At 40.0% G+C, this 27,447-nt stretch overlaps 1 protein-coding gene across 1 annotated transcript in view; it reads left to right on the top strand.

The window, feature by feature from the left end:
• Positions 1 to 16,489: 16,489 nt before the first annotated feature.
• The window catches only part of LOC5573386 (neuroendocrine protein 7B2), a 43,287-nt gene continuing 32,329 nt past the window's right edge, over positions 16,490 to 27,447 (top strand). The window contains exon 1 of the mRNA XM_001654507.2: positions 16,490 to 16,617. The gene's annotated coding sequence lies outside the window, so the exon portion shown is untranslated. The remainder of the gene's footprint in view (positions 16,618 to 27,447) is intronic.

Genomic DNA, 27,447 nt, shown 5'->3' with positions numbered 1-27,447 from the left:
GCTGGATGTGGATTTAATATAAGCGCCGCAATAACTTAACTGCCTATTCCCCGTGGGGCCTTCCTTAACCGAATGGTTAGAGTCCGCGGCTACAAAGCAAAGCCATGCTGAAGGTGTCTGGGTTCGGTTCAGGATCTTTTCGTTAAGGAAATTTCCTTGACTTCCCTGGGCATAGTGTATCATCGTACCTGTCACACGATATACGAATGCGAAAATGGCAACTTTGGCAAAGAAAGCTCTCAGTTAATAACTGTGGAAGTGCTCATAAGAACACTACGCTGAGAAGCAGGTTCTGTCCCACTGAGGACGTAAAAGCCAAGAAGAAGAAGCTTATTCCCCATATTGTTATTCTCTCGATTACCATTCACCAAACTGTCAAAACCGTTTGGGGTACAGTTGGTTTATTGTTATTTCGGATGTTGTATGGAATTATTCTAAAATTGTCGTAAATGGCTATGAACTTCTAAAGAAAGTCGTCACTATAATTTTTTAAGTCATAAGTAACAATATCGTGGATGGGATTCAACACCAGGTATTCGACGTGATAGGCGTGTGTTCTAACCACTACACCATGCCCGTCCCCTAGAGTTTATTGTGGTAAATTGGGAATTCCTAACGAATTTCCGGTGAAATCTGGAAGCTTTCAGCGCGAGTCATTAGTAGGGTCATAAAGCTTTCAGCGCAAAAAAAAAAAGAATTTTGAGATTGATCACAGACGAATGTAATACAGTTTCTTATGATGAGCAGCCTAAAACTTCTACGAAATGACTTCACGAGGGCAACATGCGGCTCGCGGACGGCAAGTTGAGCACCACTTTCGTTGAACAGTCTTTGGAAAAAAAACCTTTTAGATTTTTTTTGTAGGAATTTAGTACTGGAGTTAGTTGCTGATGTATAGAAATAAAAAAATCGTATATTCAATTTATATCATCAGTAATAATCGTTTTAAGATCTAACACAAGTTCGTTACTATGAGAAGGTCAGCGCATTTCTTTAGAAATCTTCCAAAAATGTTCGGTGAGTAGAAAATGTGCTTGACTTTTTTATAACTGTTCATGTGACCATTTTCCTCGTCAATGAAAATATCAATAAAGCTTAAACGTTCACTTCCTATGCTGAAACTGCAGCCTCGGAACGTGGGTGTCATCAGATAGTTTCCTCTACCAAAGCAACTCCCTGAACCAAATTTTCTTTGGTCACAATTTTGTCCCATTCATCTGGTTGGCCAAAATGGTAGAATGGTGCCACCTTGCAGTTGCTGCCGTTTAAATTTTCCAACTTGATAAATGACTGCCAAAAGTCGTTCTCTCCTACTAGTTGCGTGGGTGTCCGGAATGCTCCTTCTCTATTGAGTCCAGGGCCAGTAGCTGAGCTTTGTCGGCGTGGCCTTTTGCTGCACATACTTTTTCCTATTCGAAAGCTCTGTCCTCAATGATGGTCGACCTACCTCCCAGTCAGAGGGCGGTCTTCTTTGGTGAATGGGAAAACCCGTGGACAGAAGGCACGGATGGCATTTGTTTTAAAAAGAGTCTAAACGAGTCCGACTGGTAAAAAGCCACCTTCTGAAAGATGCTGCCTCCAGAACCAGGACCAAGCTGCAAAGGTCAGCCGTTATATTACTCTTTTTCAGGCGCAGGACCATAGGGCAAAAGAAGCCATCATCATTACTGTATTGCGAAACGATGTGCCCTGTTTGCCGAATCGTGTTTTCGTTTGTTTCTTTCAGGCGCGTGGGAGGAAATGAGTTATGATGACGTATTTGCTTCTCGTTTCCCGTTACATTTAGATTAATAATATATGTCATTAGCCGGGTTGACTGACGGGATTGACGGATGCAACGTAGGGGCGGAAAGCTAATACGTGAGTAGCACGCAGTTTTTGCGTGTGGGTGTCCGAGGACGTGCTTTTGGGAAAATGATTTGAACAAACTGCAAGAATTTAATACCAATTGTTCATTTGAAACATAAGTTTCTCATTATGGATTGTGTACTTGTCACATTAAACAGATTGTTCTCGGTCGACAGCTGATCAGTACAAAGCTTTGTGGTTTGGACTACACTGCGGCTAAAAAAACATAATAATTTCTTAAGGAATAAATATAATTTGGTGCCACAACGATTATTGATGAAATTTTTAAGTTTTACTTATGATTTTGGTGAAGAATTTCAGTAATAAATTTAATAAGTCAATCAATGAAATTCGGTAATAAACACAATGATAATATCTTAATTCGAATTATCAATCGATAATATTGTTCGCCTTTTATTTCAGGCGTGCTAAAAAAATGACTTGTTTTGGTAACATGTGATGCTTTCAATTAACTTGTAGCCAACATCGAAAGCGGAGTAGTTCTTCTAGCGATTGCTATGATAATAATTTCAAGTAATTGTTGTTATAGAATTCAAAGCTCTCACTTATGGATCTTATGATCCCATTTTCGAAATGTTTAAGCGAGCAATGAAACCATAATTTGGCTGGTTAATAAGTCTTGATTTATGGAAAACCTAAGTATTTTAAGCCTCAGTGTAGAGTTCTAGAAGGGTTGAAGCCATGCTGAAGGTGTCTGGGTTCGATTCCCGGTCGGTCCAGGATCTTTTCGTAATAGAAATTTCCTTGACTTCCCTGGGTAATGCCAGTGGGCTTAAGTATCGTCGTACCTGCCACACGATACACGAATGCGAAAATGGCAATTTTGGCAAAGAGAGCTCTCCGTTAATAACTGTGGAAGTGCTCATTGAACACTAAACTGAGAAGCAGGCTCTGTCCCAGTGAGGACGTAATAATCAGACTGTTTTGCAGTGCTTTTGTCATAATCAGTTGTCTATTTATTGGCAGACAATCTAGACATATTTTAAGGTTACTTTAACTTATTCCAATACTGATATCATGATGATTTCTAATGGGTTTCCAATCTCTGAACCCAGAGAAACAGATCTTTCTGAAATCTTTTGATGTCTTATGTTTTGCGATGTGTGGAATTATTTATATCAAAAAGCTGTAGGAACCGTGGAATTGATCGAAATACTAGTTGGAACCGTACTATTTAACTTAACTTGCTCGAGACTACCATAAACACGCCATTTACCACTCATTTACCAGCAGTTTAACATATTAAATTCTGTCATAAAAACAGTTGTTCGATATTTTACACAACTTTTTGCGTTAGATGCAAGATAAAACATTTGTTTTTGTGAGAATGTGAAAAATGTATAATGGTACCGAATAACATGTATGCCGATGATACAGGTTTAGGGCGCCATTTACCGCTCATCCTAAGTATGAGGCCCTACATATAGCACTTCCTTTAGGGGTGCTCCGAGACATCGACTTTATGATGAGCAGTGAAAAACTGGGACTGCCGGAGCTGGACTGCCGGAAGTCTGCTTTCACATACGTCTCATCATCTATAACGAGGCAATGTGGTTTCGTCAACTTCTGTGTGTAGAGCTTCCGTGCACGTGATTTACCTACCGTATTCTGCCTTTCATCGCGTTTTTCGCTTCTTCTACGAAAGTTTTGCATAGATTCAGTTTCTTCGCCACACCTCGAACTGAACTGTTGGGATTCCTCTTGAAAGCTTGAACTAACCGTTTGTGATCCTTAACACTATACGGAGATTCAAGTTTGCCTGTTTTCTTCGTGGTACCGTAATCCGGGGGCAAATTGATCACTGGGTTGAATTTGATCAGGTCGGGACCAATAAACATTTCCTCCCAAGGATGCAGACGGTTTCGTTTCCACCACAGACATTCCATGTTTTCAAGTTTATAGATGCCTAATGATGATTTTGAGCTATTTCATTTTTATTAGGATCTGTTTTGAATAGAAATATTCACACTTTTTGAAGGTGTAAACTATACAGTTTGAAATGTCGGTGCTAAACAATCCACTGGTGCTCTGCCTGGATGTCTGCTTTGAGTGTTTAAAATGTTGTGTAAGCTTAAGTATGAAATACTGAATTCATTTTTGATATCATACAGCATAGCTAGTATAGTGTTTTGCTCATAAAACCTTTTATTCTCAAATAATTTGCTTTTTTTCCAGGGAAATTGCCTACATTTAGGCGTATTAGGCAGATTGTCAAAGTTTAGTTTTGCAATAAAATTATTAAATACTCGAATTGTAAGAATTTTTATATCATATTCAGATTCAGGAGAGCCAAATTTAGTAGATTTGGGTAATTTTTTATTCTGAAACCTGCCTTGTTATATGATGATCAATTTCGCCCCAATGTGTCATTCTATTTTTTTGATATTTAAACTATTTTTATAATATGTTAAACAATATTTCATGAAAAGTCAATTACATAAACTTAGAAAGATCAATGAAGTACTGGTTTTGTCGAAATTTATTTGACAATATTTGAATGGATCATCAAAATAACCAAAACGGCCGCTATGGAAAGCATAGGTAGCGCCACCGTAGCCTTGTGTGTTTGACAGAACAACAATGCTGTCACTATGGTCTATCCCATATACGGTGGCGCCTTTGTTCTGCGGTGAGCACTGGCAGAAACTACCTTTAATGATCCATTGAGAAGGACAACACAGCAAAAAGTTGTAAAAAAGTGATCAATTTGCCCCCGGTTTACGGTACCGATTTAAAACACAAGACACCGCAGAACAGAATACGAACAGATATACGAATGCAAAAATGGCAAATGGCAACATTGGAAAAGAAAGCTCTCAGTTAATAACTGTGGAAGTGCTCATAAGAACACTAAGCTGAGCAGCAGGCTCAGTCCCAGTGAGAACGTAATGCCAGGAAGAAGAAGAACGTTTAACTTTGTTCAACACCTTTTCTATGGGGTTTAAGGAAAAATCGATTACGAATTCATTAACAAATCAAAAAGGTACATCAAGGTGTTCACTTTATTACATGAACAGTAGACTGATGCAAATTTTGAAGTTTTTGCTCCCCTATGCTTAAACGGTGTCAAAATTTTAAGTAATTTGGAAGAAATTTGGTTGTGCACACGTCATTTGAAGTTTGTATTGAAATTACTATGGAAAAGCCGAATCTTTTGTGTTCAGTCCTTTATCTGCTCGCCATAATAATATATGAAAAAGCGAACACACTCTTCCGATGTTAAATCTTCCCAGCTACAACTTTGCCGAAGACCACATTTTGTTGGGACGTAAGGATAATTTGTTATTCTTGGTTCCAACCATGCTGAGATGATCATTCAATTACTTTCAGAGCAACACTGCTTTTTTGCTAGAACATAGTAGCCTGGATTACTTTGATCCATTCTTCCCGCCAGGAGCACCACTGTTGCCTGCTGAACAGTTGGTGAAACATACTACCGTTTTGACTCATATTCCGAACACTTAAGGCCAACAGGGACTTCAAATGCATCTGATTGGCATAAATTAGCTGATATTTGTGTAAATTTTAATTTCATCGCAAAGCCTACCTGTTAGCTGTTGGGTGTACCAATAACTATGTTGATTTTATTAGTTTTAGTATAGTTTTTACGTAAAAGTATGGATCAACATTTCGACTCAAATGCCGAACACTGTGTTCATTCTGTCTCATATTCCGAACACCCTGATTCAAATTCCGAACAGCACGAATAAATCGTATTCAAATTAATAATTTGGCAAATAAATTCATCTGAGCTTGTTCTATTGGTCTCAAACTAGAGAATCAACACTACTCCTGCGGTACAAATTATATTGGAGACGTTCAAATTGAATTGCAATTGATTGCCATTTCCTTGTTATTTGGTGACATATTTCAGCGAAACATTTCAACCAAGTCGCCATACAAAAACCGAGTGTTCGGAATATGAGTCTGTTCGGAATTTGAGACAACATGCAAACCAACTTTATGATAATGAATAACAATTTATCCTGAGGTAGAATCAAAAAGTGGCCTTCGGCAAAGTTGTAGTTGGAAGAATTTCACATGAGAAAAGTGTGTTCACTTTTCCATAAAACTTAGTGACGAAGAGATAGAGGGCTGAACACAAAAGGTTGGCGTTTTCCATAGTAATCTCCATATAAACTTCAAATGGCGTGTGCACAGTCAAATTTCTTCCAAATCATTTCAAATTTTGGGAGGATGCTTTTAACCATAATTTAAATCGTTTAAGCATAGGGGAACAAAAATTTCGAAATTCGCATCACTCTAATGAACAGTCCTTACTTACTTTAACGCTGTTTTGCTACAATTTTATAAAACTTGATAAACTTCTGGTCATAATAAATTGCCTTTTTAGCAGGCAATTTGGTTAAGTCAACACTCCCTTACTCGATATTTCGTATCTCGATATCGAGTTGTAGAACCTTAGTAAAAGTTGGTTTTCATGGCTACCTCGATGGTCCCTTGGATTGCAGTAGCACTGGTTTCATGTTCTATGACTCGCTACTAGAGTTACATATTTCTCAGGAGCACAGAAATGTACTGACGTGCCTCCAACCAAACCGTCTCTCAGCTCATCGGAATCCTAGTGTGCTGCGCTAGATGGAGGCTCTCGAAAATTCTAAAGGCGCGTGCTAGGTGATGTGCTCTCGGGGAGACTCATGCGCTGCTCGATGCTACGGCTCGCCATCGGTATCCAAGTTGTGAAACAACTGCTTAGTAAAGAAGAGCCTCTTTAACCATTTTCGTCTCATTGTGCAGGTGTCTAGATGGCTTACATGATATGGTCAGAGACTCGCGATCCAAGAGGTACAATTTCGATCCTCGTTGAAAACTTTTGTAATCAATTCAGTTATTGCGATGAATTTTAAACAGCACATGTGACGGAGCGCATGAGACCGCAGTGAGACACATCTCAAGAAAAATGAGGCGCACCAAAAAAGGTCTCACAATGTACAGAGCGCCCGTGCGCTTGCAAGCAATGAAGCTCCTGCACCTAAAGCAACGGCTCGTGCACAGTAACTCTACTCGCTACCTCCATTACTCGATGGACCCTTCAATATCGAGTTATGGTGAGTTGACTGCATTTGGTTACTTGAATTTATTCGGATACTGAGATTATGATGGTCTGAAATTGCTTTGAACTTGCGATCTCTGTTAATTCTATTTTATTTATAATTTTTGTTCAATTTTTAATGTTAATTTCAGCTTTAATTCTATTTTATTATTTATTTACTGAAATCAGTAGTGCTGGGACTTGATAAGATTCACGTTTTTGAACTACTATACTGGGAAAGTCACGTGATTTTCGCGAAATTCAAGCCTACTACTATTACCATTCCCAGTACTGGCTCTAAATGTGGGAAATGCTACGAGAAATAGAACATTTTCCTCCAGTAATTTTGGGTTGCGCTTAGCAACGGGTGTTTTGAAATTTTTAAGGCTTTTTACCTACACTGCCGTTATACGCATAATTGTCCCATGTTCCAAAATATGCAATCGAGAAAAACGCGTTTAAAGATTTTAACACATTTAGGCCTCGTATTGACCAGGAGTGTGGTTAATTAAAGTACAATCTTCACGATAGTATAAAGAATAGCGTGTTCATTAGAGTCAAGAGTTTGTATTATGGGAATAAAGTAAATTTAGCTACAAAATTCAAAGTGGGACTGTTATGCCTAGAAACACGGGGATTTTGGTGAATTTCTACGCATAACAGTCCCACTGGTTGTAGTGACAAATTATGTGCTAAGCATACTGTGGTAGATGACCGTTTTTCAGTATATATTGTACCGAATATAGAGGACGTATATTCTCAAGAGTATATAAAGGCAACTAATGAGGGCTCAAGTGACATGTGCCAAACGGAGCCACGTGTGGGGAAGTGAAGAAATACGATTTTATAGTTTGAGATGGAAACCAAAGCTTTCTGTATGTGTGATAATCAGAAAATGTATGAGTTAGTGAAAGAAAGAGTGGATGAGTAAGTTAGATAGATTATATGTAATAAATTCTTATATCCAGCTGCAGTCTTGACAGAAACTCGTCCTCGAATTCAAGGTTATTCTGCGGACACGACACAAATCTTCACACGATTTGACACTTTTTTGGACTTGATTTGCAAAATCACGATATTTGATAAATCGCAAATTAAGTTTTAGAACCACCAACATACATGCCACTTGAACTGAAGAACTAATTATCCGGAATAACCCAGTACCGTAATCCGGGGGCAAATTGATCACTTTTTCACAATTTTTTGTCATGATTTTCTTTGGAACTCCAAAATTGCCAAATTTATTTCGGTAAAATCAGTACTTTATTGATCTCTATCAATTTATGTAATCGATTTTTTATGAAATAAAATTTAACATTTCATAAAATTAGTTTTAATGTAAAAAATTGAAAATGACACATTGGGGTGAAATTGATCACTATATAATAAAGCATATTTTAGATAGTAACATTTCCCTATCTACTAAATTTGGGTCTCCTGAATCTGAAAATGATGTCAAAATTCCTACAAATCGTGTATATCATCATTTTATTGCAAAAATAAATTTTGTAAATCTGCATAATACGCCTAAATGTATACAATTTCCCTTGAAACAAGCAGTTTATTCAACAAAAACGGTTTTATGAGCAAAAAAACTATTCTTGTAATGCTGAACGATTTCAAAAATGATTTCAGCAGTTCACACTGAAGCTAACACAACATTTTTAACACTCAAAGTTTACATGCAGGCTTAGCACCAGCAGATTGTTTAGTGCGGATATTTCCAACAGTATTGCTAACACCTTCAAAAACTGTGAATATTTCTATGCAAAACTGACCTTAACAAAAATGAAATAGTTTAAAACCATCATTAGACATCTATAAACTAGAAAACATGGAATGTTTGTGATGGAAACGAACTATTAAGCATCCTTGAAAAGAAATGCTATTTGGTACCAACCTGATCAAATTCACCACAGTGATCAATTTGCCCCCGGATTACGGTACTTATGTAGCCAGGTCATTCAAAACCTCATGAACTATTCTTCTTTGACTTGACTTTGACTTCATCTTGACTTCATCAAGTTTGATATGTCGCAAGATAGGTCTCAGAGCCGCCAATATAATGGCAACTTCCTCTGGGAAACAGGGTATCCAAAGGAAACTGGCATGTTCTCAAGTCATCCAAGAACTTTTGAATTACCCTTCTTTAGCCTTGATTTGGGAATTTATGAAGTTTGATGTTGCCAGCTAGGTTTCAGAACCGACAGTTTAGAGGCCATTTCCCCCAGGGAACCGGGAATTCGGAACAATCCGAAATGTAGTCAAGTAATTCAAATCCATTTGAACCACCTTTAGGCTTGATTGGCAAATTCATGGAAATTGATGTGCCAGGTTTCAGATTCGCCAATATAATTACCACTTCCACCAGTGAACCAGTATTCGGAACAACCCAACATGTGGCCAAGTCGTCCAAATACAGGCGAACTATTTTTATTTAGACTTGGTTTGCTGAATCATGAAGTTGATTTGTCGCAAGCCATGGACTCAAAACTAAAGTGATTACCTTCAAGTGGGATTATTTCAGTACTCCCCATGGTGAATCCAAAATTACGTTAAATTTATAATCGATGACCGTGGTTCCAAAAACTAGAAGAATTTTGTGGTCAATCCTGAAAATTCAACTGAAATTCATTGGAAAACGGATGGGAAATAATATTTTGATATTGAAAATTTCAATCAAATTTGACGTCAAGCTCTCATGAATGATGAATGCATCCCCATAATACCAACACATAAAACAGGTTGTGTTCCACATGGGGTGCAAATCCAACGAAAGAAGATGTTCAAAACGATTTTCCCAAGCACCAGCTAATTCAAAAACTGCCTACTGAATATTTTGTTCGAGATCATCGCAGCGAATTGTATAGTGTGCCAGTTATGCGTAGAAATACAGTAGTGGGACAGTTATGCGTGGAAATTCAACAATGGGACAAATTGACTTAGCGTGCTTTTTATTGAGTTTCCGAACAAAGTTAATTTTTGGTAAGTGTTGTCTAAAACTATACGTAAAAATAAACTGTTTGATGGCAAAAAGTCAAAATGCACAAAAAGTAACATGGGACAATTATGCGTATAACGGCACTACAGCAGCGACAGGCGTGAGTTTCATTGGCTTCGCTGACTGCGATTGGCTTTGTTTGGCTACTGTAGAATGAATTTCAGATTTTTTCCCAACCCTGACTGAAATACTTTCTTGATCAAACATTGGGTAGATATGATATATTGATGTAAATCACTAGTACGTACCATCCGTAAAAAGTATGCATTGAGGAAATGGCGTGAGAAGTTTAGAACATCGTTTTCCATACCATAATCCAACAAATGTACATAAAAGTCGTATAATAATGAAAGCATTATATGCGGTTCGAATATACTACTACCGAATCAGACCGGTATGTTTATCTCAAAATCCATATAATTTCGAAATTTGGAATCTTCAGTGAAGTTGTTCTGGAGATGGAGCGCTATCTGACGGTAAGGTACCGTGGGGTAAGTGGATCACCAATAAAAAATAATCTATCCTCAAAACAAATGTGATGTTATTATGTTCAGTAAGAGAGACATTACTCTTATTCTTGTTGTTAGAGCTATGTTACATATTTGAATAGTTTTAAAATTAAAAACATTTTTATTTTCGAGAAAGTTCGTCCATTTTGTACAGAAGGGAATTCAGCAGTATTTTAGGATTATTCCCAATGATGTTTTCTAAAGATACATATGATTTGAAAATATTAATCACATTTACTTTTGTTTGACAAACTGAAATCTTTTTATTTTATTTGTGAATATATTTGTATAACTTGTCTAGTACAATCGATCTGGTCCAATAACGTACGATTATACGTTCAATCGGAGAACTTGTATATATTGCTCTTTTGCAATTGAGCTTCCACAAACTACAAAAAGTTTTGTTTGAACTTTGCAATATTTGTTGTTTAATTCAATTTGTATACCAAAAAGGCTGTAAAAAACTTTTAGGTAGAAAAATCAAAATTTTCTCTGATTAATTTGACAAATTTGAGCTAGGGATTAAACAATTTAAAGGAAAACAACATTTGAGGATATTAAAACTTTTTTAACTCCGCGTAAGCAGTCTGCCAATGTATGATAATAATACTTGATCGACTTACCCCATCCCATTAAAAAGTAGGGGGAAGTGTACCATGTCCATATATTGGTCATGGTACATATATTTATGAAAATCTTATTTTTTCATTGCGATTCACTCAATTAAAACTAAAACGTTCACCATGGGTTGAAAAAACTAATAGTATTCGATTTTAGGCAGAGATGCAATTGATTTTTGATTGACAGAAAACAATTTTGAAATGAAATGATTTTTGCAATTAACAAGTTTGCTTGTGTTAGTGCACAAGTAGTACCAGGTTTGCAGTAGTATTAGTGACTACGTAAGAATATAACCTTAATCGAAGCGATGGTGCGAAAACATTCAAAATATTTAAGTATTTATGATCCACTCAATCTATTGATACACTTCCCCCACGGTACCTTACCTCATTTAATTTGGAATTTGACCGCTAGGTGGCACTGCTAGGTATGAAGCTTTTGTTTGCAAATATCTCAGGAGCCTGTCCATTTAGAAAGATGGCGTCTTAGGCAAAGTTTTTTAGTAAGTTAACTACCATTGTTTGAGCTAGTTAATATCAAATTTTGCCACCAGCTGGTGCTAGTGAGCATGGCTCAAAAGCTATCATTATTTTAGCCAATCTCGAATTTTGAGCTACTGATCTCTGCCGTAGACGCCATCTTTAATGGTGAGACTCTCGAGATATTTTTAATATGAGCATGAAACATTACTGGCGTCACCTGGTGGCAAAATTTAGAATCAGCCCTTGGCTTATTAAACAGTTTTCCCGAAGACGCCATCTTTCTAAGTGGTCAGGCTCCAGAGATATCTGCAAAACAAAACTTTCATGCGCAAAATTTCGAATTTATTGACTCAAATAATGATAAGCCTTGAGCTACTGAACAACTTTGCAGAAGACGTCAACTTTCTAAGAATTTCTAAGAATTTTCGAATCTCGGCAAGCCTCGTAGGATAAAATTACGACTCGTGCAGTAAAAATCATAATTCTATAACTTGTTCCGTAAACTACTATTTGTCACTGTAGTTTCAATCAAGCATAGTGCATGTCCATGTCAATTACGTCTTTTGATCAAATCCCATTTCGAACAAAGTAATAAGTGATCTCAGAAGCTTCAGTACAAAACTTGTATCTGGACAGTTTTCCACTGGTGAGTCGCAAGGAATATACTTATTGGCTAGGTAGGTCGCGCAACCAGAAAGTTTGGGAACCTATGTTCTAAGCCCTTTGTCGAAAATGGTTTTTTTCGATATTTAATCGCGAGGAATTTCATGTTGAACATGGAAATCCAAAGGTGTTTTACAAATTACAACACGCCCCTTCTCACGTTACAAAAAATCTGTCGCGCGAAAGGTTAATTAAATACATTTAAATTGTAATCTGACATTATCTCCCCACCTTTTAAGTAATTCTCAACCGATTTTTAATCTTCTTTCCATGCCCATGAAAGCTATATTGTATATGATACATAGGTTATTTTTCAATGGCTCATTTTTTAGTTTAGTTACTAGTTTGGTTTGGATAAAACTTCAGCCAAACACATTAGTTTGTGTTCTGAAAATTTCCAAATGGCACCCTACTTGCCCTTGAAGTAAAATAGGTAAACACTCAAGTCATATAAAAATCTCAATACAAAAAAACTGTTGCACTGCTTTATCAAAATAGAAATTAATCACATTTTAAGCCCAAAATAGCCGTAACTGAGACGTAGTCCATGTCCTAGTTGGGACGTAAGAAAGAGAAGAGTCCAACCGATGCTTTTGATCATCTAAAGATCACTTGACATGACATCTTCAAGTCAATATGCCAAACCATCTATCGTTTTAAAAGCCGTACATGCGTCTTTGAGCATTGTGGCTGATTGTTAAGAAGAAAAAAAAACTTTAATGGTTACTTATCAAGCGAAACTTTCAGTTAACAACAGTGAAAGTGTTCATAGAATACTGAGTTGAGAAGTAGGTTCTTGTCATAAAAAAGAAGATTCTAGAAAGTTCTAAGGTGCATGGCAGCGAGCAGCTCCGAGCAAGAATATCAATAAGAATACCGTCGTTGGGGGTGAGAATGGGTCAAAAACGGATATGTACGAGTTATTTATTGAATAACTATCGCAATTTAATACTAATATACTTCAAATTTGGTGTGTATGTACTTTGATGGTACATTAACAACTGCTCAAAAAATTGAAGAAAAATATTTATTTACTACTAAATTGTCTTCAAAGTCTCATCTTAATTGCTATGAAGCCTATTTAGTTTCCCCAAAGGTGTACTGAAACAGTGATTATTTTAAACCTTCGCAAATAGTTAAATTCCGGTGCGACATTCCACGATCAATACATTTCAGGCAGTTGGTGACGTTGTAAACCCGGTATTTCAGCGATTCGACTCATTTGTACTACCGTGAGATGTTTCTTTGATTTTCATATTATACCTATAAATAATTAAATATGAAAAAAAATCCATTTGATAAAATTTTTCGATGTTGCTGCGCACGAGAAACAGTTGCTGGTTTGAGAACTTGTTAAAATATGTTGTATTTCTATTCAATGTATGGAATCCTCAAGTAGACTTGTTTGATGTTTCAGCGATGCTGTATTTAGAAAAAAAAAAAACTCATCTTAATGTTGAAAGAGTACACACGGCACCGTAAAATGACAAAAATATAGGCCCAATCTCATCACCATTTTTAATGTTTAAGAACCGAAAAAAAAATGATTTTTTTTTGTGGAAACATCAAATTGATTCCGGATAATATGAGTGAAGTGTATTGAAAAGACTTTGAATCTTTTACTAATATACCAATAGAGGTTAAAGTACATTAGTGATACTCTGCATAGGAGAAATTTATTGTTATATTTTTATTTCTAGTTTCAACATACGAGTTTGTTGATATACACGCCAACCTCTTTTTACGACCGTTTTTTTACCGACGGTTCTTTTTCCGACCACTTTTTTACGACCGAAATTCAGATTAACGACCGTTTTTATAAATGATTATTATCTTAAAAAGTATTCAAAATATAGGATCATGATGTTCAGCAAAATTGTTCAGTAGTTCAAGGGCTAACATATGGTGGTCATTCAATTGCGGAATTCTGCCACTAGGCGGCGCTAGTGAGCATAGAATTTTTGATTTCCCGATAGCTCAGGATCCTGACCACTTAGAGAGATGGCGTCTTCGACAAAGGTGTTCAGTAGCTCAAGCGCTATCATTATAAACGCTATGAGGTTTAAAATTTTGCCACCAGGCGGCGCTAGTGAGCATGAAACTTTTGTTTTGTGGATATCTCAGGATCGTGGCCACTTAGGAAGATGGCGCCTTCGGCAAAGTTGTTCAGTAGCTCAAGCGCTATCATTATTAAAGTTATGAGATTTAAAATTTTGCCACCAGGCGGCGCTAGTGAGCATAGAATTTTTGTTTTGCGGATAGCTCAGGATCCTGGCCATTTAGGAAGATGGCGTCTTCGGCAAAGTTGTTCAGTAGCTTAAGGACTATCATTATTCTAGCCATTAGATTCGAGATTCGACCACCAGGCGGCGCTAGTCAGCATAGATTTTTTGTATTCCGGATAGCTCAGGATCCTGACCACTTAGAGAGATGGCGTCTTCGGCAAAGTTATTCAGTAGCTCAAGGACTATCATTATTCTAGTCAAGAGATTCGAGATTTGGCCACCAGGCGGCGCTAGTGAGCATAGAATGTATGTTTTCCGGATAGCTCAGGATCCTGACTACTTAGAAAGGTGGAGTCTTCGACAAAGTTGTTCAGTAGCTCAAGGACTATTATAATAAAAGCTATGAGATTCAAAATGTTGCCACCAGGCGGTGCTAGTGAGCATGAAACTTTTGTTTTGCGGTTATCTTAGTATCCTGGCCACTTTGAGAGATGGCGCCTTCGGCAAAGTTGTTCAGTAGCTCAACCGCTATCAATAAAAAAGCTATGAGATTCAAAATTCCGCCACCAGGCGGCGCTAGTGAGCATGGAACTTTTGTTTTGTGAATAGCTCAGGATCCTGATCACTTAGAGAGATGGCGTCTTCGGCAAAGTTGTTCAGTAGCTCCAGGGCTATCATTATAAATGCTATGAGATTTAAAATTTTGCCACCAGACGGCGCAAGTGAGCATAAAACTTTTGTTTTGAGGATATCTCAGAATCCTGGCCACTTAGAAAGATGGGGCCTTCGGCAATGTTGCTCAATAGCTTGAGGACTATCATTATTCTAGCTAAGAGATTCGAGATTTTTCCACCAGGTGGCGCTAGTGAGCATAGATTTTTTTTGTTTTCCGCCGCCCTGTGGCAAAATCTCGAATCTCTTGGCTAGAATAATGATAGTCCTTGAGCTATTGAACAACTTTGCCCAAGACGCCATCTTTCTAAGTGGTCAGGATCCTGAGTTATCCGCAAAACAATAGTTGCATGCACACGTGTACTGCCTGGTGGCGCAATTTCACTTAAGCAGTGTTGCCAGCTACGAAAAAAATTTTGAACCCTTCATGAAAAACTGGATTACAGTTGAAGAGTATTGCTATGTTGCTAAGCATTATATTTTTCTGTTCCGCTCAGGTTTGATGGTTTTAATCTTTACTTTATTCTTTTTAAACAGTGTTGCCAGCCACATGAACATTTGTGATTCGGCCGACTGTATTGCACGCAACACTTCCTTCAACTTTGGTGAACATTCGGTATCGTTATCTTTAATTTTTTTTGGTATTTGCATATCACACCTCCATAAAATTGGCTCTTTTGATAATAATCGAGCAGTGTTGCCATCTATTACCAAAATATGAAAACGGCTATTTTGGAAAGTTCTCAACCCATGCTTCAACTTTGCCAAATATGTCGAATCAGTATTTCCGCATCTAGACGTTGCATTTTTCAAAAACATAATTGTAACCCTGATTTTTTTCCGACCGATTTTTTTTACGACCCCCCGATAACGGTCGTAAATAGAGGTTGGGGTGTATTAAACAAAAACTATCATTTCCCAAAATGTATATTGTTATTAATTATGTGTAATATTATGTTTTCTAACATATGAATTATTAAGTTTAGTAATATTAGCGTTATTGGCTGAAATATAACATATATCATATTTTTCCGTTTTGACCCAATCTCACCCCCAGACCCAGTGTCACCCCCATCGACGGTGACTAACAGTATTCTTAACAATTTTCAATTGATTTTTACCTTCAACTAGGATTCACAGATCGAGAATGCATGACACATTCTTTAATGTTACAAGAGATTCTAGAATATGACTGTTTTCGTTCATATTTGAACCATTGTCACCAACGGAAATCTCCCATAGTTCTCATATTCCTGCACAAACACTTCTACATAGACCGCAAAGCGCATGCTCACAGCGGCCAAAGTATTCCTCTCCATATCCAATGCATCCAATGTGGGAAAAGGAAAAGCTCATCGATGTTTTCCCTCCCATATGCTGGGGCAAAGCTGTGTAGTCTGTGTCCACATCGACTTGTAACCGATAGCAGAGGCACAGTTCTTCGGTATCCCACTCAAGTCCAGAAGGCAGTCTCTTTTCGGTCCTTCAGTGAGTCACAGCAAGTTTTGCGGACGCGTTAAAGGTTAGATTTTTTTCTATATATTACAGTGTTTCCCATTAGGATATTTTCTACGTTTGTGAAAATCGTATGCATGGTTTGATATTTTGTGGTGAAAATGCGTCGCTTTAGTTGCGGAGCAGATTGCAAATCCGCAGTCGATTGGACTGGAGGAAAACCCGTCGTAGCTTTTTTCAACTGATGACGTGGACCCAAAGCTTGGCTTATCACACACGGGGAAAGCAAAAGTCCCGTTCTATAGATAGATCCATTAATTAATGGCCACATGTAAGGGCGATAAATATGTCACCTGTCAGCTGTATCCATATAAATATTTGTCGTATGGCGAGCGTGGATTAACGAGTGTTGTTTTGTGGTGGAAAAACCCTCAGCGTCGTAAATTATCAGGATGGGAAAATTGTGTTCATCGGAAGCACCAACTTAATGCACCTGAAGAAGTTTAGATTTTCCACGTCATTCGAGTGCAGCTGCTGGGAGGAGGCGTAGGAATAGTGCTGTCGTCATCACGACTTTTGGGATATTGGTTGACTGCTAATGGGCTCACGTTTGATTTCTGAATTCAGGTTTCTTCTTTGAACGATACGTGACGTCTATTGAGCAACTTATTCGCAAAACTGAATCCCACGTTGGATTTCAAAGCAAACGATAGAAAAGACAATTCTAAGTAATCTCATTTTGCAACATAATGGAAATGTCTTGTATGCTTATGCGCATGAAAGGTTCCCATTGAAGAGCATTATTTTTTTTTTTTTTTAGTGAGCAATGGTATTTCATTCATTCATGGAGCAGTTCCAGGTAATATTGCAACGTCATCGATGCGCTCACCGTGCGATTTATCCTCCAGATGCTCGTTGCCCATATCTTCTATGAGGGTGACAAGAATTATAGTTTAGATTCTTTTTTTTTTCAAACATTTTATTTATTTCTTATATTTAGGTGTTCTGTGTTAGACAACACTATAATCTTAATTTGGTAAAACAAAATTAAGCATTTATTAAGATATTGTTAACAGCATATTAAAATTCATTTACCATAGCAGTTCATACTTTTAACAGATGAGTTGATTTCACCTGCTTATAAGAGAGAAAAAAACGCTTTCAATTAACTTAACCTAACTCAACCAAGATATTTAACGCATTTATCGTTGCAATAGAAGACTGCAACGATTTTTGTCTCAAATTATTAATGATTTTATTCGTCATTTGTTCCAATGTTTCAACATTGGATATTCTATGTAACTCGTTAGTACTATATCAGGAAAGGAACTGCGAAATGATTTGCAAAATTTTATTTTGATTTATCTGCAGAGCTCTATTCCTGGTATTTCAACAGCTAGTCCATATTGGTACAGCAGACATTTTATATATTTATTAAATTTGGCTTGAATGTCCTCATGTGATTTTAGAAAATCATTTTTTGTATAGCATGAGCCTTAGATACTTAACTTAACATCTGACCAATTAATTGGAACCCCTCTCATCGTGACAAAATGTCTACTTAATAAATAATTTTTAATAAAGAACTTTTGGTTTATGTGGGAATATTATTAGTTGAATTTCGGAAGCATAAGGAGAAATCTTCCATTTCTTCAAGTATGAATAATTATATTTTCTTTTAGTTTGGATTCAGGTTTCAAATAAGTTTCAGTAATAACTGCTATGTGCATTAGACTGATGCAAATTTTGAAGTTTTTGCTCCCCTATGCTTAAACGGTGTCAATTATGATGAAAATCATTCTCCCAAAATTTGAAGTGATTTGGAAGAAATTTGGTTGTGCACAGGCCATTTGAAGTTTCTATGGAAATTACTATGGAAAAGACCCACCTTTTTGTGTTCAGTCCTCTAACCGCTCGTAATAATAATTAATGGAAAAGTGAACAAACTCTACTTATGTGAAATCTTCCCAGCTACAACTTTGCCGAAGACCACATTTTGGTGGGACTTTAGGATAATTTGTTATTAATGATAACAAAGTGTTAATCATGCTGAGATGATCATTCATTTACTTTCAGAGCAACACTGATATTTTGCTGTAGAACATAGTAGCCTGGATTACTTTGATCTATTCTACCCGCCAGGAGCACCACTGTTGCCTGCCGAGCAGTTGGTTAAGCATGCAAAATGCAAACCTAGCTTATGATTAGGAATAGCAATTTATCCTTAAGTCCTATCAAAATGTGGTCTTCAGTAAAGTTGTACCTGAAAGGATTTCACATGAGCGAAAGTTGTTTACTTTTCTATAAAATATTATGTCGAACAGATAGAGGCGTGAACACAAAAAGTTGGCGTTTTCCATAATAATCTCCATATTAACTTCAAATGGCTTGTGCACAGTCAAATTTCTTCCGAATCATTTCAAACTTTAGGAGGATGCTATTTACCATAATATAAACCGTTTAAGCATAGGGGAGCCAACATTTCAAAATTTGCATCACTCTAATGTGCATGTTATTATATGTTAGAAAATCGAACATCTCGTCCTCTTTATAATTCAAAGAACGAGAATTTCTATTCACAAAAACATTTTTTTGGCTCATTTAGAGAAATGTTATCTATAAACAATTTTATAAGTAAATTTTACAGAACTTTGGACTGCTTCCACTATGGCGGAGATTTGAAACATACATCAATCATTTGATTCAATTGTTCAGTTAAAAAACAAATCAAAACCAGCGGCAAACATACTGCTAAAAAAAGAGCATCTCTGTTGGGATTTACCGTTGATGTAGGCACTGAATAGAAGTTACCTGCGGCGACATAAGCATGGGTATTCTCATTTGATTCCTACGGGTGAAAATGTGCAGGGGAGAAACTTAAATTACCTGCGACAACATTGGCAAATGAATTTTATTGGATATATCCATTCGAAATTAAAAAATGTGAACTATTACTCGACGGAAGAATATTAGCTTATGAATAAGCATGATTATTATTTACTCGATGATTATGATTACACCCGATTCTGTTTTTGCACGGATTTTTTTTACACGGCCGTGCAAAAAAAGTTTCCATACATTTTTTTTCGCCAAAACCTTATTTTTGCATGAAACGTCGAGAACTGGTGTTACTTTTTTTGCACGGTTTTTGAAATTTTGAACTGAAAACTTTTTTTGCACGGTACGCATCCCCCGTGCAAAAACAGAATCGGGTGTATTAAGCAAGCGATCGTGAACTGAAACATGGAATGGTTGAAGATTCGGCCTGTAGAACAACGTTGCCGTTATCTGCCCGGTACGGGCTTCAACGATACGTTTGTGCGAAGGGCAATCCCAAAAGTTAGACTTATTGTTGCCCACGCAATTTGCACATACAAACTTTTTGGTACCGTAATCCGAGGTAGCATTGATCATTTTTTTGAGATTTTCTTAAATTTTTCATTTCACAATACAAATGTTACAAGTTTTATATTTTTAAAACAGGTACTGGAACCCACCGCTCCTAACTATTTACTTTATTTTTGAAACATTTAAACATGTTTCATTTATTCAAACATTTAAGTGTTTTTTTTTGATTCAGCTGATATGGGGTAACATTGATCACCCAAGTAAACAATGTTCGGTAATATTGGAAATGTCGTTACTTACTAAAATCATGGCCCCTGAAGCCGAATGTGAAGACCAAACTCTTACAAGTCAATTACTTTTTGAGTTATTTCTAATTAAAAACACCTTAAACCGCGGAATACGCCTAAAAGTAGGCAATTTACTAAGGAAATTCTATATTCTTAATTGTAATTAGCTAATGTTGCACAATTGAAAATACTTACAAAAGATTTGACAACGGAATCGTTTTAGGCGATGCCATATTTAGTAACAATCGCATTTTTCTTGATCACATCTTCTGCAGAACTCATGTTAGACATGAATTTTTGGTAGTGTCAGTGAAAATGATAGAAATCATTGTTTCAAAAAGTTGACAAATTTACGCATGAAATAAACGCAATTTTGGCAAAAACCTTACCTTTCATTAGCTTATGAATATAAGAAAGAGAGGAACCATTCATGACTCGAAAATGTTTCATCAATAAATGTTTATTTGAACTTTTAACGAGATGAGTCATTCCGATCAATGTTACCCCACTGATTAATGTTACCCCGGATTACGGTATCTTCTTTCACACGACAGACGTCCGAAGAGTGAGAAGAACCTTCGCAAATCATGCATCTAGTATCCATGCAACAATATTTGGCACCAATGGTACTGAGTGGCACTACAAAGCACAGCCATGCTGAAGGTGTCTGGGTTCGAATCCCAGTCGATCTATGATCTTTTCGTGAAGGAAATTTTCCTGACTTCCCTGGACATAGAGTATCATCGTACCAACCACACGATATACTAATGCGAAAATGGCAACTTTGGCAAAGAGAGCTCTCAGTTAATAACTGTCGAAGTGCTCATAATAACACTACGCTGAGAAGCAGGCTCTGTATCAGTGAGGACGTAAATGCCCAGAAGAAGGCACTGAGTGGGATTCTGGGAAATTCCTCCAGATTTCTGAAAATGTTCCCATGTCACACAAACATCGAATATAACTCGAGCTTTTTCAAAAACTTTTCAATAAGTTAGAGCAGTTTTGTTGAAGTGAACTAAATAATATTCTTGAGAAAGTTTTATTATGAGATTACGTGGACTGGGGAAAACAAGTAAATCATTAACTCCTTTTTCGATATTGTTGTGAAACGATCTCTGCCGAGACAAAAGTGGCTTAGATCGGACCGGCTAGCAACAAAAAACGCCACAAATTCATAACATACTGTGCAAGCTTTATTACGACTTCCGGGCCACAAACATCCTCTCTGTTCTAGCTACCTAGCACCCTGCTTCTCTAACTTCTTTCTTATTCTTTCTCTTCATTCTCTTTCTTCCTACTCACGGTTCTTCTGGGTGCACCCAAACCATCCGGACGTCACCGTGATCCTCCGGAATCTCCTGCTGTTGGCTGTTCCAAGGCTTCCGACGTTCCTTAAGGCCGTCTGCCACAGCTCGCCTCGACGACTAGCTAGTATCCCTTCACAGCTCCGATCTGGCGGCCCACTGAGGTCGTCGTCTCCCGCGAATTCTTGGTTTGACTCGTGGCTCGCCCAAAGTAACACGCCCAATCTCCTGCTCTTCCCATGAAATCCAACCGGCAATCGCACTTGCTCGCACTCGGGTCCCCAAAGGCGTGCGATCCGGTCGATAGTCGTGCTCGCTCGCACTCGAATCCCGAAGTCATGCAATCCGGTTGGCAGTCGTACTCCCTCGTGCTCAGATCTTGAATTTCCGCTACTCCAGCCACAGTAAAGAAAAAGCCTTCTGATCCAGAAGGCTTTTCGTCTGTCTTCAGCTGGACCGTCTGTCTTCGGCTGGGCCGTCTGTCTTCGGCTGGGCCTTGATGCGGCGATCGAAAATGGTCCTCGAACGCAAGGAATGCCTGCGGCGGAAGGATTAGCGCCGTCCCCGACTTGAGGGTCTGTCGAACTGGGAGTATTTGTTTCGGCGGGAGCACTTTTAGGTTGGATTAGCGCCGTCCCCGACTTAAGGGGCTGTCGAACTGGCCGTATTTGTTTCGGCGGGAGCACTTTTGGGATCGATTAGCGCCGTCCCCGACTTAAGGGGCTGTCGAACTGGCAGTATTTGTTTCGGCGGGAGCACTTTTAGGTTGGATTAGCGCCGTCCCCGACTTAAGGGGCTGTCGAACTGGCCGTATTTGTTTCGGCGGGAGCACTTTTGGGATCGATTAGCGCCGTCCCCGACTTAAGGGGCTGTCGAACTGGCAGTGTTTGTTTCGGCCGGATCACTTTTAGGTTCGGATTTTCCGGACCTGAAAACTTTGGTAGCTGCTGTCGGCCCAACGAATCACTTGTATCTGCCTCGTGTGTGTTTGACCGGAACTACAGTCAGCGACTTTCGCTATGTTTCCAGTGACAGATGATTTTCGCTATGTTGTTTACTCAACCCTTGTCGCACATTTTGGTTCGAATGCACGGAAAACTTTTGTTTGTGGTTTTTATCTTTACGCTTGCACATATCAACACACCCAATGACTGATAGCCAAATTAACTTATGTAACACAACCTTACCACAGGCGCAGAGTTTTTTGTGAGCGCTGGCAGGCAGCTCACAAAAAACTCTCAGACTCACTTCTACAAGAAGTCGCAGAGAGACTGGAGCAGATCCGAAGGTTATCACTTAAGCAGACCTTAAGATTTTGATAACTACAGCCAAACTAACAAACGTGAGCTATCGCGCTCACCAGATCCAAAAGCTCAAACATTAACAAAACAAACATAACAGCAGCGAGTCCTGCCAAAGGTGATCTGAACGCTCACTAATGAGCAAATGTCTCTGCGCTAGTTCTTGTCCCATTTTCTATGCTTTGCCGTTCCTGTGGCAAACATTCAAGACGATCTATGCTAGTTTTAAGAGCTACACTAAAACTAGAGATCAAAACATGTAACGAAATGTACATTTAATGTTGGCTAATATGAGAACGACAATAGTGGATGTTGTCAGTTACGATTGAGAAAAGGGCGCATTTCCTCGACCTAAATCACTACGAGCCCAGATAGGAGGCTTTACCGCGCCCCCCGGTCGCGTTACTTTAGAGGAAGATTTCGTAGTGACCCCCATGCAACCGACTACCACTTCGTTCAAGACCTGTGCCTGGAGATCAGTCAATGCCACTCGGTTGGATTCACTCCTTCGACAGCAGTATGCCCAATCGGTTGATCGGCGACGTGTGCGCGCTTCAGGTCCGACGACTTGTGGTCGACTGCTATGGGCTCCACTGATGATTGCTTGATGGCTCGTTGTGTTGGAGGTTCAGACCGTGTTCGACAGATGATACTGGTGTTCTGGTCCACTGGTATGCAAGAACCGGCGAGGTTTCGGTTCGGTGATCTTGGTCCTCTAGCCTCTGCCGCAGAACGTGTTTTGGTGAAGCACATGCTCGTCGTCAACAGCTCCTTGCTCGCTGTCTACATAACTTGTACGGCATTTGGAGCCACCTTACTAGTTTTTGAAGTCCCAATCTCCCTCGCCGGCTGTGCTCTGCGACTTCCCTTGCACCGACACTGTTTCAGGTATTTGGGGCCATCCTCTAACTTTCAGGGTTCCAATCCCCCGAGCCTTCCCTAGGCTCTGTGCTACTCTGGCGTTGTGTCATGGTTGTCTTTCCTCTTTTTTGGTATTTGGGGCCTCCCTACTTGCTAGCTAGCTTTCAGGGTCCCAATCTCCCGGGCCTTCCGTAGGCTTGTGCTTCTGCTGCGTTGGCGCTGTTTCTGGTCTTTGGAGCCTCCCTACTAACTTGGTCGTTTTCGGGGTCCCAATCTCCCAAGCCTGTCGTAGGCTCCGCTGCGTACTCCTCCTCTCAGTACAGTCCAGGTGCGATTCCGCTGCGCCTGATAGTGGCCGTAAGCTTCGAATCCGCGTCGAACCGAACTCAATCGTCGATCTCCGGCTCTCCACTCCTCCTATCCAGAAGCCAGCTGGTGCACTGCAGAGATCCCTGCTTCCCGTTTCCAGAAATGCAATGTGCGATTTCTCACGCTTCGCGAACGGCGCGCGGTACACTTTCTGGCGCGATGAAAGTGTTGGTGTACCGCTGAATTATCTCCTTAAATCGCCTGGAACTTCTGTTATACGACCGCAATGCGTGTGTTGTTTCCTTCTCGGCGAAGGCAGTTGTCTGCAAAGTGTTTGCTTTCATATCTGGACGCTGGTCAAGGTGGAGAGGTAGTCTAAAAAATGTAGTTGCTCATCACACCTGACGGAAAATGCTGGATTCAGCTCAGCTTAGAACTTCTTCGGCTGGAAAATGCCGCTGAGTGAGGGCTTCGATTCTGGTGCAGAGAGATGAAACTTGTGCGGAGCAGCACCGTCTAGGTCCTCCGTGATTCCGGAGCGCGTTGTGTTTGTTCTTCACTGCGTTCCTTCTGCTACCCATGGGTGTTGTCTGTTGATCGTTCTGCACACAAGAACCTTGACCGCTTCGCGTGTTTTGCTGATTCTCCGTAGATAATCTGTGGTTGGCAGCCATTGCTGCTTACATAGCTTGATAAAAAGGCTTCCTTAGTCCGGTTTTATGTCCTTGGTATGGTACTGTCCTCGTTTGCCATCCCTAACGTCTTCCAGCATGTACAGGTTGCTTCCCAAGACCTTAATCACTGTAGCCGGAACGAACTTGGAGTCAAGCTTGCGATTTATATGATCTACCTTGGATGACTGAGTGAACGTTCTTCGCCATACGAGATCTCCGACCTTGAATACGATGTCCCTTGTTCTCATATTGTACCGCTGCTTTGTCTTTTCGTGGTTGTTCTTGATGCGCTGGATAATGAATTCGTGGATACGGCGGATCGCAGAGAGACGTACTTCCTGCGCTACCTTCGGATCATCGGGCGTGTTCAACTCCTGCTGAGTATATAGGTCAGTGTGCAGTATTAGTTCTCTACCGAAGTTTGCAACGTGCGGACTGACACCGGTGGCCTCGTGTTTTGCTCCGTTGATAGCTGCTACAATGGCTTGCAGGTTTTCGTCCCATCCACGGTGATCTTCGTCCAACAGGGCTCGTATGCAAGTGATCAGAACTCTGTTCACCCTTTCCGCATTGTTCACCATTGGACAGTAGAACGCAGTCTTCATATGGATGATGTTGTGCTTGGAGATTAAAGCCTTGAATGCTGCTGATAGGAATTGCTTCCCATTGTCCGAGAGGATGATACGAGGTCGAGAGTACCGCAAGAAGACGTGCTGTTCTAGGAAGTCTACCATTTTCACCGAATCTGCTGAACGCATGGGATGAACGACGACGTACTTGGTCACCCAGTCTACCACGACCAGCATCACTGTGTTTCCGGCGCGAGAACGGGTGAATGGGCCTACGAAGTCTACCGAAACCAACTCCCATGGCACGCGAGCAGGTTTAGGGCCACCCATGTTCGGCATCATTGTTCTGTTCGGCGCCTTGCTTGCTTTGCATGTTTCGCACGCCCTAACTTACCGTGCTATGTCCTCAATCATTTTCGGCCAATAGAAGTGGTTCTGTAGCTTCTGCCATGTTTTCCGGAAGCCAAGGTGAGCCCCTGAGGCTGAATCATGGAACTTCGCAATCACTCCAGCTCGCTGGTTGAGCGGCACGACCTTCTTCCACTTGTGTGTCAAGGCTCCTTCTTCATTTTTGCTGCTGCAGTTCTTGTAAAGCTCTTGGTTCACCACACGGAAATCCGGAAATTTGTCCCCGGCTTCCTGCACTCTTTCCATCAGCTTCTGATACCACTGATCGATGGCGGCGTCTGCGGAAAATACCAGCGGGCTAACAATCCTGGAAAGCGCGTCCGGAACTATGTTGATTTCGCCCTTTCGATACTTTATGTCGAAATCGAATGCGTTTAGTCGTAGTATCCACCGGCTCATGAGCGCTGTAGGGTTTTTCATCGATCTCAAATAGCTCAATGCTGAGTGGTCGCAGTGAACGGTAAATTTTGTACCCTCCACGTACCCTCGGAATTTCTCTATTGCTCTTATCACGGCTAGGCATTCACGTTCGGTTACCGAGTATTTCCGCTCCGACGACGACAGCTTCTGAGAGAAATAGGCAATCGGGTGCTCTTCTCCGTCTGTTTCTTGCGTCAACACCGCCCCAATGGCTACGTCGCTCGCATCGCAGGCAATCGCAAACGGCTTAGTGTGATCTGGCATTGCTAGAACAGGCGCTGATACGAGTGCTGACTTTAATTTCAGGAACGCATCTTCTGCATCCTTTGTCCACCGGAACTTCGTTTTCGTTTTGGTCAGCTCCGTCAGCGGTACTGCTATTTTGGAGAAGTCCGCTATGAACCTGCGGTACCAATTGCACATCCCCAGGAATCGTTGCACCTCTTCTCGGCATTGAGGAGCTGGGAAACGCACGATGCAGTCGATCTTCTCCTGATCTACATTCCATCCGCTCTGATTTAGCACATAGCCTAGATATTTCATTTCCTCCAAGCAAAACTTGGATTTTTCTGCGGATATGGTCAGACCGGCATCACTCAGCCGCTTGGCCACCTTTTCAAGCATCTCAATGTGTTCGTCGATCGATCTTGAACAGATGATGATATCATCGAGGTAGTGGAACACATGAGGTTCCAGATCTGCGAAGAGATGGGTCATCAGCCGCGCCAAGGCCTGACTCGCTGTGCATAACCCGAATGGTACCACTTTAAATTGAAAGTGCCCTCTTTGTGGTACCGTGATCGCTGTCACCGGACGAGATTTCTCTTCTAAAGGCAGTTGCCAGAATGCATCTTTCAGATCGATCGCTGATATGTAGTTGCATCCGCTTAGGTTATTCATAATAGCCGATATTTGTGGGATGGGATACCCCTCGTTCACCATCACCGAGTTCAGGTGGCGGGCATCCAGGCAGACTCTGTACTGGCCCGTCTTCTTCTTTACTGCAACCAGCGGATTATTCCATGGTGAATACAGCGCTTCCTCTATCACGTCGAGCTCCAGCATCCGGTCGATCTCTTTATTCACTTCGTCTAGAACGTACTTCGACATGGGGTAGTACCGTTGCTTCCGAGGCTTCGCTTCTCCGACGTCAATGCGATGGACGTATCGGTCGGTTCTTCCCAATTTACCGGGTTCTGCTTTTGGGAAATGGTTTATAGCTTCTTCCAATCTCCGCTTTTCGTCTACGGACAGCGACTTCATCGAGACTTGCTGAGGATCAACTCGCATGCCAGGCTCCAGGCTTATCGTGCAGCAGACTGGTTTGATGTTGAATGCGTTCCAGAAGTTCATTCCGAAGATCACACATGTCGGCAGCGTGGGGAGTAGCAACATCGTCACGACTTCATTCTTGTT

Source organism: Aedes aegypti, chromosome 2 (assembly GCF_002204515.2).
Source record: "Aedes aegypti strain LVP_AGWG chromosome 2, AaegL5.0 Primary Assembly, whole genome shotgun sequence".
NCBI classification, from domain to species: Eukaryota; Metazoa; Arthropoda; class Insecta; order Diptera; family Culicidae; genus Aedes; species Aedes aegypti.
Note: the sequence above shows the minus strand (reverse complement) of the source record. Positions and strands in the feature narration are given on the sequence as shown.